The sequence below is a fragment of the Momordica charantia genome (assembly GCF_013281855.1).
Source record: "Momordica charantia cultivar OHB3-1 chromosome 8 unlocalized genomic scaffold, Mcharantia_2.0 BLBB01000008.1, whole genome shotgun sequence".
Taxonomy (NCBI): Eukaryota; Viridiplantae; Streptophyta; class Magnoliopsida; order Cucurbitales; family Cucurbitaceae; genus Momordica; species Momordica charantia.
In genome coordinates this window covers 23163308-23180575 of record NW_028275166.1, presented here as the reverse complement: position 1 = coordinate 23180575, position 17268 = coordinate 23163308, and the positions used below count along the sequence as shown (strand labels likewise).

Below are 17268 nucleotides of genomic sequence, written 5' to 3'. Positions count from 1 at the left end.
CCCAGCATGGATATTTAGTGGTTTACTGATTCGCACATGGGAAAAAATAGGGAGGCTAACATAAAACTGCTTTGAGTTAGGGTTTAGCCTGAGAACAAATCTTGGTAAAATTATATCTCATTGAGAACCTTGAATGCATCCACAATTTTTCAATTTTTTCATTTTTCATTTTTTTTTCGCAACCTTTTATTTTTTCACTTTTTTTTTCCGTTTCCTCCAAGTGACTTACAATGATTGTTTGATTCTTGCTAAAGTCTCAACTAACAAGAATGATAAGAGTAGACCATATTAAAAATATTATTGAGAAATTTCAAAACATGTAATTTCCTTTTTATTGAGAGCCTTTCAAAGAAAACATTTTTTTTTGTTTTTCAACCAATGATATGATATGATTGATGCATGAATGAATGTATGACTTTGATTTTTTTTTTAAAGGAAAATAGCTCAATTTCCATACTCACATTCTTTTTTACAAGTACTTAGCTAAATCATGGGTGACTAAAGCTTCATTGCATTTTAACACTAGCAAGCAATCTCAAAGATGACTTCAAAGAAGAAATAAACTTTATTGATAATGCGAAGCAATAGGTCAACATTGATTTTAATAATCTTGTACACTCATGATTCTAATGCCTTCATGTATTGACCATCTTCCTTTGAAAACTTTAGCCATCCTGCCCTCATTAGCACTTACACTTTATACTTCAGTGAAGTACAGTTCTCAGTTGAATGACCTACAGTTCCTGCATGGTAATCACAACGAACATGCGGGTTGTACCACTTTGAATAAGGTGGTTGTAATGGCTCTACGGGTACGGGAGCTAATAGATTACATTGAAATAATTGGGATAGCAACTCGGTATAGAATGTTGGGATCGAATGAAAGCTCTCTCGCTTTAGTTGTCTTCGCCTACTATGATTGTCAGTTAATGTTTGTGGATCATTCTGCAGAGTTAATGAGTTTATGGGTACCGTAGAAGGACTGTATGCCACGAGTCCTCGTTGGTACTTCTCCTTGCGCTTCGAAACTACTGCCTGAACTTTATTTTTTCTTTTAAAAGAGCTTCTATTCGTTTCAAGGTGTGACTCTTTATTAATTAAAGGTACTGGTGGTTGTTCCATTGCTTCTCCCCATCTCTGAGCATATTCTTTCCCTGCAGTCTCTTCAACATTTCCATTGGTAACATTTTCTTTTTCTTTACCTTTTGAATTATTTGAGTAATTGACCTTTGATGTTTGTCCATCTTGGAATGTGAATTCAACCTGACATATTGTAGGAGCTTGTTAGCCCTTTTTGGAAAGCTCAGCTTCATGTGACAAACTGTGCTGGGGGAAGTCCTCTGTTGATTGACAAAGAGGTGGGTCCACCCTAAGTGATGAATTATTATGAGGTTCGACTAAATTGTTAAGTTGAGAAATGTTTCCAACTGTAACAATATTCTTTAAGACATTGAAAATTTCCGTGACTTGCTCCTGAATATTATCGAGGTCTTGTCTCATCTTCTTTAGCTCTACATTATGCACCTCCATGACCTGTTCTTGAATCTCGTCTCTTATTTTCTTTAGCTCAGCATTCAATTCTTCCATGACCCGTTCGTGGATTTCGTCTCTAATATTCTTTAGCTCAGCGTTAAATTCTTCCATATTATGCTGCTTTATGTACCTTGTATATAAAGAATAGTAAATATGTGGTTCTTGAGTTATTTTTTCTAAGAGTTCGTATTAATTATAATGTAATGGAGAATGCACAAATTTTGATTTTTTTAAGACACAGATTTTGATTTTTTTAAGATAGAAATTGATATGCATGAGATAATGTTATGCAAATTTTGGATCACAAATTAAGGGAAATTTTAAATGATTATGAACATGTGAAATGATGCATGCATAAGATGATATTTTTTTAATTTATGTTATGGACATGCAGAATGATGCAAGGAAAGAATAGTTTTAATTTACTTTAAGAAAAAAATGTGCTACCAATTACCGCGAAGTGATATGATATGTAATCTAAATGCATGTAAATGTAATGTTAGACTATAAATCATCCCAGGAGGGAAGATCATGAATATGCGCATGAAATGAAACCTTAGGGTTATAAGGACGAACTTCTAAATAAGTGAATAAGTTTAAAAGTTTTTATGTGCCTACAACAGAGACATTTACAACCCCCTTTGAAATGCAACACTTCTATCTAAACTTAAGCAAATAGTTAGGAAGAAATAAGGTAAATGTTTTTTTTCCTTTTTTTTTAATTTAAAAAAAAGTGGTTCATTTAAAACCTTATGGTTAAAACTCTGCCAAATTGACCCTTTTTTTATTTTTTTCAAAAATAAACAATATGACACAACAAAAATAAAATGTAATATGAGCGTGAAGTTATGTACTAATGCATCCTAGAGGATAATGGTCCCCAAATCTTCCATATGCTTTTGCAGTATGGTCAACTTGAGTGGAGAATTTCATGGGCCTGCACGGGAACCGAAATTTCACGAAGGTCACACTACTCAGTCTCCGATCTAATCCTAAAAGGTAAAGCCCGGGTAGGAGGCTTGTGAATGTGTGTGATATGCAATGTGATGCAAAATAAAATAATAATACAATTAAATGAAGAAAAAACAAACAAAAAATGGACCCAAAAACATATTACAATAGGGTAATAAATGACAAACTAAATGGCTTGACTCTCAAACGTCCCCAGTAGAGTCGCCAAAAAAATTTTATTTTAAGGCACATTAAGACTTGAGCTAGTAACTTAAGCATTGACATTCCAACATCTCAACAATGTGCCACCACCTTAGGATGTAAGCAATGTTCTTTTTGAAAATACAAACTTTGTATTTTTAAATTTTGTTTTAAAAAAAAAAAACTCTAAACGAAATCTTTTATTTAAAATAATTATTTAGTAAAAACAATGATAAAAAAAGACATGTAAAGACTCGAACATGGATTTGTATATTAAGAGTCAAACATCTTACCACCATGTCAACACCCTAAGATGTAAACATTGTACTCTTTTACAAAAACAAAAGTTCTAATTTATTTTTTAAACTAAAAAAAACCTACGAATTTTGTTAAATTTAAACCAAAAAAAATAATTGTTTTATGTATTTTGACATTAAAAAGATTTTTTCAAGAAAATCTTTTATTTCTAATTAAAAAAAAATCAATTTTACTTAAAACAAATTGTTAAGATCTTTTCTAGAATGATACTCATCATTTAAAAAAATATTTCATTGTCCTAACAACTATTGTAAATTACAAATGTTACAAGATAAGATTTTATTTTAAAACAAATCCCTAGAAAACAATTTTCTGTAAATCCTCTATTTTTTAAATCCCTGCATTAAGAAAACAAAATTAAGAACTTTTGAATGGAAATTTTAAAGAATCCAATTTATTTTTAAACAAGATTTAGTTTATAAAACTCTTATTATTACTTTTTTTAACTTACAAAACTTTAATGCAAAATCTTTTATTTAAATGAAATTAACTTTTTGTTACTTTATTTAAAAATTATTTTATTTTACTTTAAAAAAAATTATCTACATTATTTTTCAAAACTTATTTTAAAAATTTTATTTTCTTTAAAATGAAAATTTTTATTTTTTTTTTAAAAATAAACTTTTTTTTATTATTAAAAGAAATGTAGGGGTATACTGTGCAAAGATTTTTTTACCACGGATGTCGTTCGTCGTGTTAGAGTGGGTCGCTGGACTCTTCGTCGTCGGTCTATCACCGGAGGATGGTCTCAAGGCAGCAATGGAGGTCGTGAGGTGTGCACCAGAGTCTTGTTGCGTGTTGGTTCTATTGAACCGCATTTTGAGACTGAGGGAAAAAATAAAAAATAAAAAATTTTCTTTACCCAAATCATTCTTCTTAAATATACCAAAACAATAACAGTAACATGCGTGAGTCGAGAAAAACCAGAGAAAAAGAGGGAAGGGAAAGCGTTCGGTTTTGACGAAGGAAAAATGGAAGGAGAAACCAAATGTTTATTTTTAACCAAAACAGAATCTAAAAATTTTTTAATTAAAAAAAGCTTTATTTAAAACAAAATTATATTAATCAAATCAAATCTTTTTATTTCTTTTATTTTAATATTAAATCAAATTCTTTAAAACAAAATCTATTTTTTTTAATTTAATTTAAACTTTAGCTTATAACCAATAATAAAATAATCCTATAGTATTTAATAAAATAAAAATTAAATAATTAAAAATAAAACTAAAAAAAAACCGGACCAAATATGGTGTCTACAAATATTATAAGGCCTTGTTAAGTTAGTATTTACATTTATATCTATCAATGTACTCACCTTTCAAATGGGAACTCCCAAGTACGTTCCTTGCATGAGTTGGAACAATTTTTTTTTGACAAGGATGGAGCAATTAATTCTAGGGTGACATTTTAAGGACTTTTCTTAAGGATATATATCTAAAACACTAATAGATAAGAAAATGATATGAAATATAAAATATTGTTCTTATAATATTGAAAATGCAAACTAATAAGCCAAAGTAAGCATGGCTCAACGGTAATTGGCATATACCTCCAATCAAGAAGTTGTAATTTTGAATCCCCTCATCAACATGTTGTACTAAAAAAAAATGCGAACTATCTTTTTTTTTCTAACTCTGATACGAAATGAAGGAAGAAGTTAGAACGAATTTACCTTGATAAACAAGCTCTAGGCTTTTGAAGCAAGATAGCAACTTTAATTCAATCATAAAATTCTCTTTTTCAAAGGGAACAAGCTAGGCTATTTATAGCCTCCAAAACAACCCTAAAAGTAATCTAAAGGCATTTGAAAGGTTGTAACTCACAATTACATGATGGTCATCACACCTACTAGCTAAAATGTAACTTAAAACACATAAATGAAATGTTTCAAACTGAAAATATAACAAAAAGAGGTTTAAATCTGAGAATTGAAGTCTTGGTCACCCTTCAAAGTCTTTGAAACCTCCAAATTGTAAATGAAGCTTCACTTGAAGTAGTTTGAAGTGTAGTTCCACTAATTGATGGATGACTTGCAATAAATGAAGCTTGAGATGCACTTAAGTTCATTGAATGCAACTTGAGTTCCTTGAATCCAACTTGGCTTTATTGAATGCAACTTGAGTTAAACTTTGACTTCCATTAATGCATCTTGAGTTCAACTTTGACTTCTATTAATGCAACTTGAGTTGACCATAAACGAAACTAGAGTGTATTTAATGCAACTCCAATTTGTTGTCAACTTGGACATAGGATTCTTCAACATCTTCCTTTAAATACTTGAGCACTAAGACACTTTGGTTCATATCAGTTTTGTTTTATTTAAAATATAAGTTTGGTCTCCGTATTTTCAGCTTTTGTTCATTTTGGTCCATATATTTTTCATAGCATGGTTCGTTGTATTTCCTATACTTTTAAAATATTTATTTGGGTCCCTATACTTAAAAAATGATCATTTTAGTCCCTATCTTCAAAATTTTAACACAAATTATTTACATAGCGGAAACTTTTTAATATAAAGTAAGTGTTACATTTCAAGAAATATATTGACTATAGTGTCGTGTTGAAATTATGATATAAAAAATGAGATAAAAAAATAAAATTAAGGGACCAAAATGGTCACTTTTTAAAAGTACAGAGACCAAAACAAATATTTAAAATACACGAACTAAAATAAACAAAAGTTGAAAGAACATTGATCAAAATGAACCTTTTGAAAGTAGGAGGAACACAATGAAACATAGTATTTTTACCTTTTTGGACTAAAAAATGTATATTTTAAATGAAAGCAGGGAAACAAAATGAACCATAGTATTGCACTTGCTCCTTCCCTTAGGTTGAGATTCAAACCCACCCATACTCCAATTTGTTGTTCTAAAAAAATGGAAATTGAGTTTTAAGATCCCTCCTAATAAGAAATTAAAGAAATAGTACACCCAATAATTTAATCATTTTAATTAAAATTTAATATAATTTGATGTACATTGTAGGTTTTCTTCTCAAGTGGTTTCAAGAATCCAATGAAGATAAAAGACAAGAGTGGGTCCTTGTTCAAACCCTCTTTCATGCCAAAGGAGAAGCCATGCAAGCAAATTCACGACCATACTTGAAACAAGCTATCATTAGAACCAAGAAAGCAGAACTCAAAAATGGTGTTGGTCCAGTTGGTGGTGAGTCTGAAAATGTCACTAGAAAGACAAGTCAAACATTCGAATTCAAAACTCCACCAATTGGTGGTGGTGAGTCTGGAATGCTATTTGAAACACAAGTCAAGCTTCCGAATTCAAAACTCCACCTCCAATGTCACCCACAAGGACTACCCGAGTAATGGGTCGAAAGCCAGATTTGGTACTACAATTTTGAAAGCTCAACAAACACTTTTCACCCCTGTCCACTGTGTTGCTGTTCCTAAGACATGCTCTATAGAAGAACAAAGATGAGCTGCCAGAGAAGTCCTAGAGAAAATCAAATCGATGTTTGATTTTAACGAGAATCAGGGACTTCAAACAACTAATCAGAGGTAATAAATAGCTAACAAGGAAGCTAGAGATAGTTAGAATATGTATATATATATTGATGATATACTTTGATACATACATTATGTTTTATTCTTTTCATGTTTAATGACATATTTTGGCGTTTTATCAATTGAGAATGGGTTGAGAATGAGTCACACATATGGAATGAGCAAGAAATAAATTGAATTTTTATAAAAGTGAGAGAGTGGTCAAAGTAGAAAGAGAGATGGATGGAAATCGGAATCTTTTTCATTTGCATGCACAAGGACAATAATGACAGCTTTTATTCAACAGAGATCCCTTGTGAATTTCAATAAAATTAAAATTAAAACTAAAACAGATTTCTATTTTTCAAAATCTCGGTTCAAATTTTCTTTCACATATTTTTTTTAACAAATTTTTTCGACCTACATTCCTATCAATAAAAAATTTATCGTTCTCTTTCTAATATTTTTATTATTTACTATTATTTCTCTTTCTCTCAAATTTTTATTTTTATATATTTTTATTTTTTTTTATCTCTTCTACCACTCTCATTTTTATGTCTCTAAACTTTTAATATTTTTGGAAACTTTTTTCTTTCTCAAATTTTAACCTTTATTTCTCTTTCTAATCTATTTTTCCTTTCTAGAAAATATATCTTCAACTTTTCTCATTTTAATTTTTTCTGTTTCAAATTTTCTTTCTCTTTTTATTCATTTATTTTTCTCTAACAATATATCTCGAAATTGTTTCTGTCTAATTTTTTTTAATATAATTTTGTCTTTCTCTAACATGTATTTTATTCTCAATTTTAGTCTCTTTCTCTAACATTTTATCTTTCCATCTATAAATTTTCTCTAAATCAGTTTATTAATCTCTCTAATTTTACACTCTACAAAATTTACTTTTAAAAAGTATTTTTATCTCTCTTTTTCTCTCCCTCTTTCTTTTTCCTTTTTTCAGATCTCTTCGATTTGTGAGTTCATTCTGCATTTTTCTACATCAATACTTACTTCCATTATAATCTATCTTGGGCTCACAGTTATTGAAAACATATATTTAAAAAAAACGTGAGGTAAATATGTTGCAAAATATCATATAAAAAAATATAATTTTTTTTTAGTACAACATGTGGGGTGAGGGATCGAAACTCACAACCTCTTGGTTAGATGTGTATGCCAATAACCGCTGAGTTATGCTCACTTTTGCTATAAAAAAATATAATTAATATATATGTAAAATCTATGTAGAGGTACATCAGATTAATAATCAATAAAATATAGGGGCAACATGAGATATGACAAAAAAATTAGAAAAATAAGCAAAATAGCAATAAGGTTTGGGTTTTTCAAATATAACATTTTTTTTGCAAAAAAATGGAGGCCCACGTTCTAAATTATAAGTATACCCTACAGGCCCCGAACCAACAATAAATTACTCCATTGACTTGTGATATACTAATGATTGACAGATATACTTCTGATATATATGTGATATTTTTTTTATATACATATGGTATGAAATTGATTTACTTCTGATATAACTATGATATCTACTACTATAGGTGACATAGAATTGATTGACTTATGATATACTATTGATTTACTTATGATATAACTATGATTGACAGATATACTCCTTATATATATGTGATATATGTTTGATATAAATATGATATGAAATTGATTTACTTATGATATAACTATATATCTACTACTATAGGTGATATAGAACTGATTGACTTCTGATATACTATTGATTTACTTATGATATAACTATGATTGACAGATATACTCTTGATATATATGTGATATATGTTTGATATACATATAATATGAAATTGATTTACTTATGATATAACTATGATATCTACCAATTATTTCGAACATATTACCTCTAATATGCTTTCATTCATTTTGTTAAAGAGAAATCCCAAGGTTTTTAAGGATAAGGGTTGTCTCATGAGGAGTTTTGAAAAGTATTCCACACTAATACTTTTCCATGGGTGTTGAAATCTTCATTGTTTAACAACTCTCTCTTTTTTATCTCTAACAATATTCTCCATGGTATGTAAGTTATAACCCAACATAAATAGGCCCTATATAAAGTATATTATTAGATCCCTAATAATAATTGATTTCAAAAGTACACATAGTATATATGTTGTATCCTATAATAAGTATTTATATATAGCATTAACATAAAATGAAATTAATGAAAAAACAAGAATAAAATTGACTGACACAATAAGAAATATACATACAGATAAACTAAAATTAAAATACTGTACATACTAAAATAATTTTTTAAATTTTATAATAATACATAATATGCAAGTTGTAATCTAGTATAAAGATTTATGTACAGTATTTAATTATATCACTAATAATAGTTTATTTCAAAAGTACACATGGTATATGTTATAACCTATAAGTACAAGTATACAACATTAACATAAAATGAAACTAATGAAAAAACCATAAAAAGAATTGATTGGCATTAATGAGAAATATATATATATATATATATACTATATTTTAAAAATAAAAATATTCAATCATACTCGTATATTTTGAATATTGTAATGAAATTGATGCAGTCAGAACTTGAGATGCAAAATTTGTGGTGAAACGGAACTATTATTGCTGGATACTTGACTTACTAGACGTAATTTCTCAAACAAAAGAATTAATGGTCACTAAAAGGGAAAAATAGAAATAGATGAAGCATGGCATGACAGGTATCTCCATTTTTTTTTGTACTATTAAACCCTTTCAATGTTCCTTCAATGCTCAAGTAGTCTCCAACGGTTGTTTTCGATTTCTGATTTCGTGTGAACTATTGTATATATGGTGATATATATATTAATATGGGGATATATATTATAATGAATTTGATTCCTTATACTGAGTTGAGTTTGGTATATTTAAAAAAAATATATAGAAATAATTAGAATCATTTAGTTGTAACTATTGACTAGTTTGAATTCGAATATTAACTAAAGGAGATAGTTGTAAGTAATTTGACGATAATTGTTGGATATTGAAGTTTATATGAAATTTAGTTGTATTTGGATATATCTTATAACTCAAAAAGTCTAGTCGTATATAATTTATAACGTTCAAGTAGTGAATTAAGTGGAAATCCGACAGTGGGAAATTAAAAAGGAGAGGGAATGATATGCATATTTTTGTAATTAATAATATTGGTAAATCAAGAGAATAAACCTTTTTTGAAGGACTAAATTAAGGAATTAGTGTTGAAAATTTGTATGGGTCCACAATAATTAAAGTATTATGATAACAATTTATGGAATTAAATCTTTTATATTAAAAAAAACAAATAATTATAATAAATGTAAATGGGGTAAAATCGGTATTAAAATAAAATCCTATATGCAGAAATCTAAAAGTGTAAAATTGAAAAACTTTAGACATTTGTGGAAATAAGTTTCTAAAACAGTACTCTGAAGACATTATCCAAAAAATCTAATACAATTTGGGTACGCAAAATTTGTACCGGCTAGATTTGATTTAAATGAATTGAAGTTGTTCGGCTAAGAATGTGGACACAATTGAATTTCAAAGTGTTTATTTTATCTTCAATATGTTAACATTTACTAAGTGCCGCAGTGGTAGATATGATATTTTAATATTATTCATTTTTTCAAATAGGACATAAATATTGAAGAATATTAATATGCAAGGAAACCAAAATTAAAACTATCAAATCAAGATGATCCTGGGCCTCACAAAATTAGTTTACTTTATGAAATTTTGTTGAATTATTTAAAAAGCTTAATAGTTTCCAATTCAAAATAGATCGAATATCTTGTTTAGAGCTATCCATTAAGATCATAAGTTTAAGTAATTAAAAATTATATTTTCGATAATTTGATTTATTTTAATTTTTTAGTGATTTCAAATAATTAAAAAGTATTATTTTATAGATAATCTTATTTCATACATTTTTTGAATGGTTGATTTCTTTTTATAAAGCTTATTTTAATTTTTTATCAACAAAATAATTCAAATTAATGTTTGAATTTGTTATTTTATAATTTGAATTTGAATTTGAATTTTTAAAAGTTAACTTTTTTTTAAAGCAAATGATAAATTTTACGATAATTATAATTTAATAATTTGATAATTTACATTATAGTAATTAGTAAATTTATTAGTTCCTATATACTACTAAAATAAATAAAAAATGATGCGTGGTATATTTTCCAAAAATTTAGGAGAAAAAGAGCAGTTTTAAAAAACTGAGGGATCAAATAACCTTAAATTATATTGTTTGAAAATTTGAAGTGATGAGGGTTGGAATCCACCAATCAAAGTCCCACACTTATGTTAGATAAATTAATAATTAAAACAGAAAAAAGTCTAAAAAGATAGAAATATAAATAAGATTAGAAGGGATTAGGGATTTTCATTGCGAAGAGACTGAGAAAAATAAGCATAAGATATCATCAAGGGTATGATTCTTTCTGCATTTTCGATCAAAAATCTAAACAAGCAGCTTACAAAATTTAGTCTCAGAAAATATTTTCTTGGTGTTACTATATCATACATTTTTACAATTTTTTAAATTTAAAATTTAGTTTCAATATTCTATTTCGCCTGAACACTGGAATTCAAATTTATGTGTGGATTCGTTTTTATGGCTTCTGATTCTCACATATATCTATCCATATCAACATCAAGACAATACAAAACCAAGAGAGATTGTAGTGGCTCGTTGTTGCTGTTTTATTTTGGCCTATATAATTTAGGGTTCACGATTTAGGGTTTACACCTTTTTAAAACGTGATTTTTCTAATATTGAAATTGTTAAAGACCCCTCGTTAAAAAGATAAAAAAAACCTAATCAGGGTTTATAATATAAATGAACTACTCTTATTATTGCCAATTGATTTTGAGATATAAGTCAGTTGTATTGAAAATACCGTTCATTGTATTTTATTGACGTAAATGGAAGTTAGTTTTAAGATCCCTCCTAGCAAGAAATTAAAGAACTACTTCTCATCTGCTCTCAGGAATCCGATGAAGATGAAGACAGTACAGAAGCAAGAGAGAGTTGTGGGTCATCGCTCAAACGCTAAGGCTCTTTCATGCCAAAAGAAAAGTCATGCAAGCAAATTCACAACTATATTGAAACCGGCTACCGTCATAACCAAGAAAGCTGAACTCACAAATGGTGCTGGTCCAGTTGGTGATGGGTTTGAAAATGTCACCCGAAAAAAGACAAGTGAAGGATCTGAATTCAAAACTCCGCCAGTTGGTGGTGGGTCTAAAAATGTCACCAGAAAGACAAGTGAAGCATATGAATTCAAAACTCCACCCATGTCACCTACCAAGACTGCCCGAGTAATGGGCCTGAAAGCCAGATTTGGTACTACAATTTTGAAAGCTCAACAGGTACTTTTCAATTCTGGAAATACGGCTCCTGCCCCTGCTCCAACTCCAGCTCCAGCTTTTGCTCCTGCCAGTTGCATTGCTGTTCCCAAGACATGCTTTAGCTCTATAGAACAACAAAGACGAGCTGCCAGAGAAGCCCTAGAGAAGGTCCAACCAGTGTTTGATTTCAACCAGAATCTTGATTCCATGAGGGACTTTGAACAACTAATTAGAGGGGGCAACAAGTAGCTAGTTAGAGATAGTTAGAGAATATGTATAGAAACTTTGATGACGTACTTCGATACATACATTATTTTTTACTCTTTTCATGTTTAATGATATATATTTCAATAGAAACATCGATAAAATATCGATGTCGACAGATATTTCTGAAAAAGTTATAAAAATAAAAAACTAAAAAAATATATTTAAATTAACAAATAATGGTTTCATCATTTCAAAATAAGTTAAAAATAGTTAACATTAATATTATATTTATATAAGTAAAATTTTATTGATATTTTTTATATTTTTGTCGATTTTCTTTCTTTATAATAGTATGGAAAGGTCAATTTACCCTTCATGTCGATGTCGAATTCATTGATACATTGGACATGACATAGTTGGAATGATGGAGTGCATGTACTGATTTCCCAACGCCAAGAGAGGGCTCCTTATCCGCTATAGAATGAGAGTGTGTTCCAAAAATGGGAGGAGGAAGAAATAAATTAATTAAGACATTTTTTTGCAGGTGGCCTTAATTATCTAAAGTCTTAAGCTTAGTAATCGTAGGAGACTTATTCGGTTCAATATTAAACCCTCTTAGATATAATTCGTTAGAATTTGTTACATTAACCAAACTAACAAAATTCATCAAAGTTTAACCAAAAACAAATATAATAAAATAATAAGTTTATGTTTAAAATAATGTAAAAGGTGCAGTATATATAATTTTGCCAAACGTCTCAAAAGCGCCGCTTGAACTTTTAATCTCTAGTAAAAATAATAGGTACCTTCGCTACTCAATTATGTGAAGTTGGTGGAGTTAATTTTAAAAAAAGATATTTTGCACTTAGAATTGCTTCGGCAAAGTTACGAGTCAAATTTTAATATACAACAAGAGTTTAAGTCAGTGGGTTGGATAAACCATTCTGATAGGATGTTAATGATGAATAAACCATCACTCAACCCATATCTAACAACTTTACACAGGACGAGAATCCAAAAAATGGAAATAAAAAATGAAATCAATTAGTGGGATCCACCTCAAACTTAAAAATCACTCCCTTGGAGATTTAATCACATTCATCTCCAACAACCTCGTTAATTTTATTCACATCTCGTAGGCACCACACTTTTTGTAATAATTATTTTACAACTTTTATCCTTCGATCTTTAATAAAAAGTTTATCATTCCCCTTTCATCTTTTAATGATGTACATAATTTTTAATGAATTGTTTTACACTTTTTGTTATTTCCTGTTTATTTAATTACTAATATTTTTTTGGGAAATCATGACCCTTAGGTTCAATAGTTTCTTTTTTCCAATTTTTGAAAACATAAATTTTCTATGATTTTGTTGATGTCATCCATGAATTCCAACTACTTCATTTGCCCTTCTACTAACTTTATGACCCAAACCAACTTCTTAAGAAATCAAAAGACACTAATTACCTCCCCTTTCCTTGAGAAATATGAATATTTCATTTTTAGTTTCTTTTCTCCCTCTCTTCATCATCGATTATTATTTTCGTTTTCTTCTCTTCCTCTGTTATAAAAAAATTTACGATTTTCTTCTCTCTCATTTTCCCATTATTTTTCCTCGCAAAATCCATCGATTGTGGGTGACGAGGGGTAGTTCATTCGAAGCAGTAGCGGTCCTTGTGGCGGTTCTATCCAGTGGCGTTTTCACCAATTTTGGCTTCGTCTTAGAAGAAAGAAAATTTAAAAAGAAATAATCAAAATGTAAAACAATTAATTAAAAAGTAATGCGTCTAATTAATAGATGAGAGAGAAATGGTGAAAGTTTTTTCTATAGTGTTCTTTGCAATCCAATAAAGCGTCGAGTCATCGGTCTGCGACTCGCCAATCACTCAGGACCACTTCCTCCCATCTCACCAACGTCTCATTCAGTGGTGGGTCAACACTTATGGACTTGAGTTCCAACAACCTTCACGAAACCATTCCCTATCTTTGAGCTATTGCTTCGTTCCATTAATATTTATGGGAACAGACCTCATGATATCATTACAGTTAGATTTAGTTAAAATTTTAATTGTTTAAGTTGTTAAATCCTATTTTAAAAATTGGTTTATAGATTTGGTTAGATTTTTAAAAAATAATTGTTATATTTTTTTTAGGTATATTTGGTTTAAAGTTTGTCTTTTTAATAAAATCTTAAACGTGGAGGTGTCTTTTGAAGAGATGATAGCCAGGTCAAGAGACGACCTAGTTCCAGGGATGGCTTTTGTTTAGCCAAAAAAGACTAAAGTATAAAAATCTCCAAAACTTTTGAAATCCGGTAAAATAAGGAATTAGTACTTCAAATCTTTTGTCAATAATGGAATATCTCATAAAATTTTGATTTGCAACTCAATGTTCACAAACCTTTCTTCTCCGTTATTTTGATATTTATTTGCAAGAGAAGATGATTGAAATCACTAACGGGTATCGTCCCACTCAACGGTTATCAGCAAGATCTCAGGCGAAAACTATGAGTGGTAGGAGATACAATTGAGCCGTTATTATTCGTGGACTGAAATACTGTACAGATGAGTCTAATTGGGATTATGATAGTTTGGGATTATGATAGTTTGACATATTCTATTCAACTACTTAATACGAATAGAGTCGAAATATCCTCTTAATGAATACTTGTAGAGTCACACTATCTCTCTAATGATGATGTGACCTTTATTCGAAATTTGCCCTCCATCATTAGCCCCCACTTTGGGATATTTAAATTATTTCAATTTTTCGAAAGTTGTTCACTACGTGTCAGTCGAATTACCCACATCATCAATCCAAGTGAGACCCTCTTTGAGATCGACAACATGCGTCTCTACGGATCACAAAGGCATGATAAACAACATATTCAAAACGCACTTTGTTGGGGTTAAATCTCATCGGCTCATTCTGCTTGCCATCGCATAGTTTACTATGCGATTCGTATAATTGACTCCTCACTTCTCAAGTCATGTGCAAAGTTCATTGACGGTGTTTTCATCTTGCTTGAATCTGTCTGCATTATGTCTCATTCTAGGTAATTTCTAACCTTGGTTTCTTCTTATTTTTGCTTCTCTTTCTAGAATTTTGGGTTATATGGCTAGGAAGAGAGCTTTCAAGCCCCTTCTGGTTCAAATTTTGATCGTAGTTGTAGCCCTGATTCGAACTCTGGTCCATCGACTTACCCTGAGGAACTCCTTGGTATCCTTAGATATACCTATTCCATCTAAGACAACACCGAACTTAAGGTACCTATTGAAGGTGAAACGATGGATGAACCTCCTATGGGATGAGTTAGCTTCTATCCTAAAATATTCAAATATGGGGTTCACCTTCCCCTTCATCCTTTCACTCAACTATTTCTCCACAACATCAATATAGCCCTTGCCCAATTGCTACCCAATGGATGTGGTACTTTATTGAGTTTTGGTATCTGTGGTGGAGGTTCAACAAAGTGGGATTTGATGTTCTCTCTTTAAAACAAATGCTGGTGATCTACACCGTTAAAAGGTAATCTAAGGCACCTGGTTGATTCTATCTTTGTTGTCAAAAGGGGATTGCTACCTTGGTGAATGGGCCTAATATGACGAAGGGGCTTACCTCCCTTGTAAACGGACCAACTTTCACTAAAAGTTGGATGGAAAAATGGTTCTACACTTCCGGGGTTTGGTTGGCTCTGAACTCCAATGACTCCTCATTCTGTGAAGTTCCCACTACATTTGTCACATTAAGTAAGTTTTTGTATTACCTCTTTAACTATAAACCTTATTTTATTATTAATCACGTTTTTGGTTTAGCAGCCTTGATTGATCATCCACTTGCTTTGACCAAGGAGTCAAAGTCGGTATTGATCGGGTGCACAACACTTTCATTTTATAAATAGTAACTGTACTCAAGTCCAAGGTTCCTTTAATTCAAAGTATTTTCATTTCATTTTTCATTATGATTGTTTTTTGCTAATTATGCCTTCTGATAACTGGAGAAGGATGTAATAATTGATTTCCCGCCAATGCTAATTTTCCTTGAACGCTGCAACCCTTCTTTGAATTGCTCCGCACAAGTGTCAACATGGGGTTCAATCCTCACTTCGATTCCCAAAGAATGTCTCTTCGGCTGCCACTTTTTCCTTTCTATTTAAGGACCCATTTGGTTTCATCGTTTCTAATTCCTTTTCACTCCTACTTTACCATTGACCATGTCTGAAGAAGTGAATGGGCCTCCGAGCGATGTTATCCCCATTTCCTCTAACTCTGAGAACAACCTTCCTTCTTCCCCTCTAGAAGAGGATCCTAGCAACTCAACTCATCTCTCACCCTATCCATTGTCGTCATAAGGGTCTTCACCAGAACTCTTGTTCCTTCCTCCTCCACCCACTCATTGTGCGATGCGACATATAATTAGGAAGACACATCGCTTCAGGAGCAAGTGGTACAATGCTCTGTTTGGAAAGACCGATGCCAACCTCGAGAATAGACGACTGAGGGAAGAGAAAAAGGCACTCGATGACAGAGTTAAAGAACTTTAGAGGTGACTCTAACATTGAAGACCTTGTGGTGATCGTGGCCTCCCATGATTTCTCAACTATCTTTGCATGTTCCTTAATTACAGTATCACTTTATTGTAACAGTAACGAGCATTTATAAATAAAATATCTTTTTTTTGTTGACCTTTTAATTTTCACACAGAAAATTATAGAGAAAGACAAACAATACGAACAATAAATAATGAAAATGAACAATATATATGAATACCCCCAATTTGAGCGGCTTTTTAATAAAATTTGAACAATTTCTTGCAATCTTAGTCACTGATAGTAGATTTTGAGATGTTCTACGTTCCAAGGATGCGATAGCTCTTTGCCATTTAAGTCAACCAACTGGTAGGTTCTTGGGCAAACTGCCCTTTTTACTTCTCCCAATTTGATTCTAGGGTTCTTGTATGTTGAAGATTTTTTCGTAGGACTAGATCTCTTACTTTGAAATTGTGATGTTTAACTCAGGAGTTATAATATTGCTTCACACGATTTTGATATTTTGTGTTCCTTAATTGTGAGGCATACCTCCACTCTTCAAGTAGATTTAGATTTTAAAATAGGGCCTCGTTGTTCTACTCTTCATTGAGAAGTCTTTCTGCCCACTAGGTT

At 30.6% G+C, this 17268-nt stretch overlaps 1 long non-coding RNA gene across 1 annotated transcript; it reads left to right on the top strand.

Moving 5' to 3' along the window:
• The first annotated feature begins 14891 nt into the window (after positions 1-14891).
• LOC148209810 (uncharacterized) lies at positions 14892-16793 on the top strand. Its single transcript, XR_015792987.1, has 2 exons — positions 14892-15162; positions 15679-16793. It is a non-coding gene; the product is annotated as an uncharacterized LOC148209810 (long non-coding RNA).
• Positions 16794-17268: the final 475 nt, after the last annotated feature.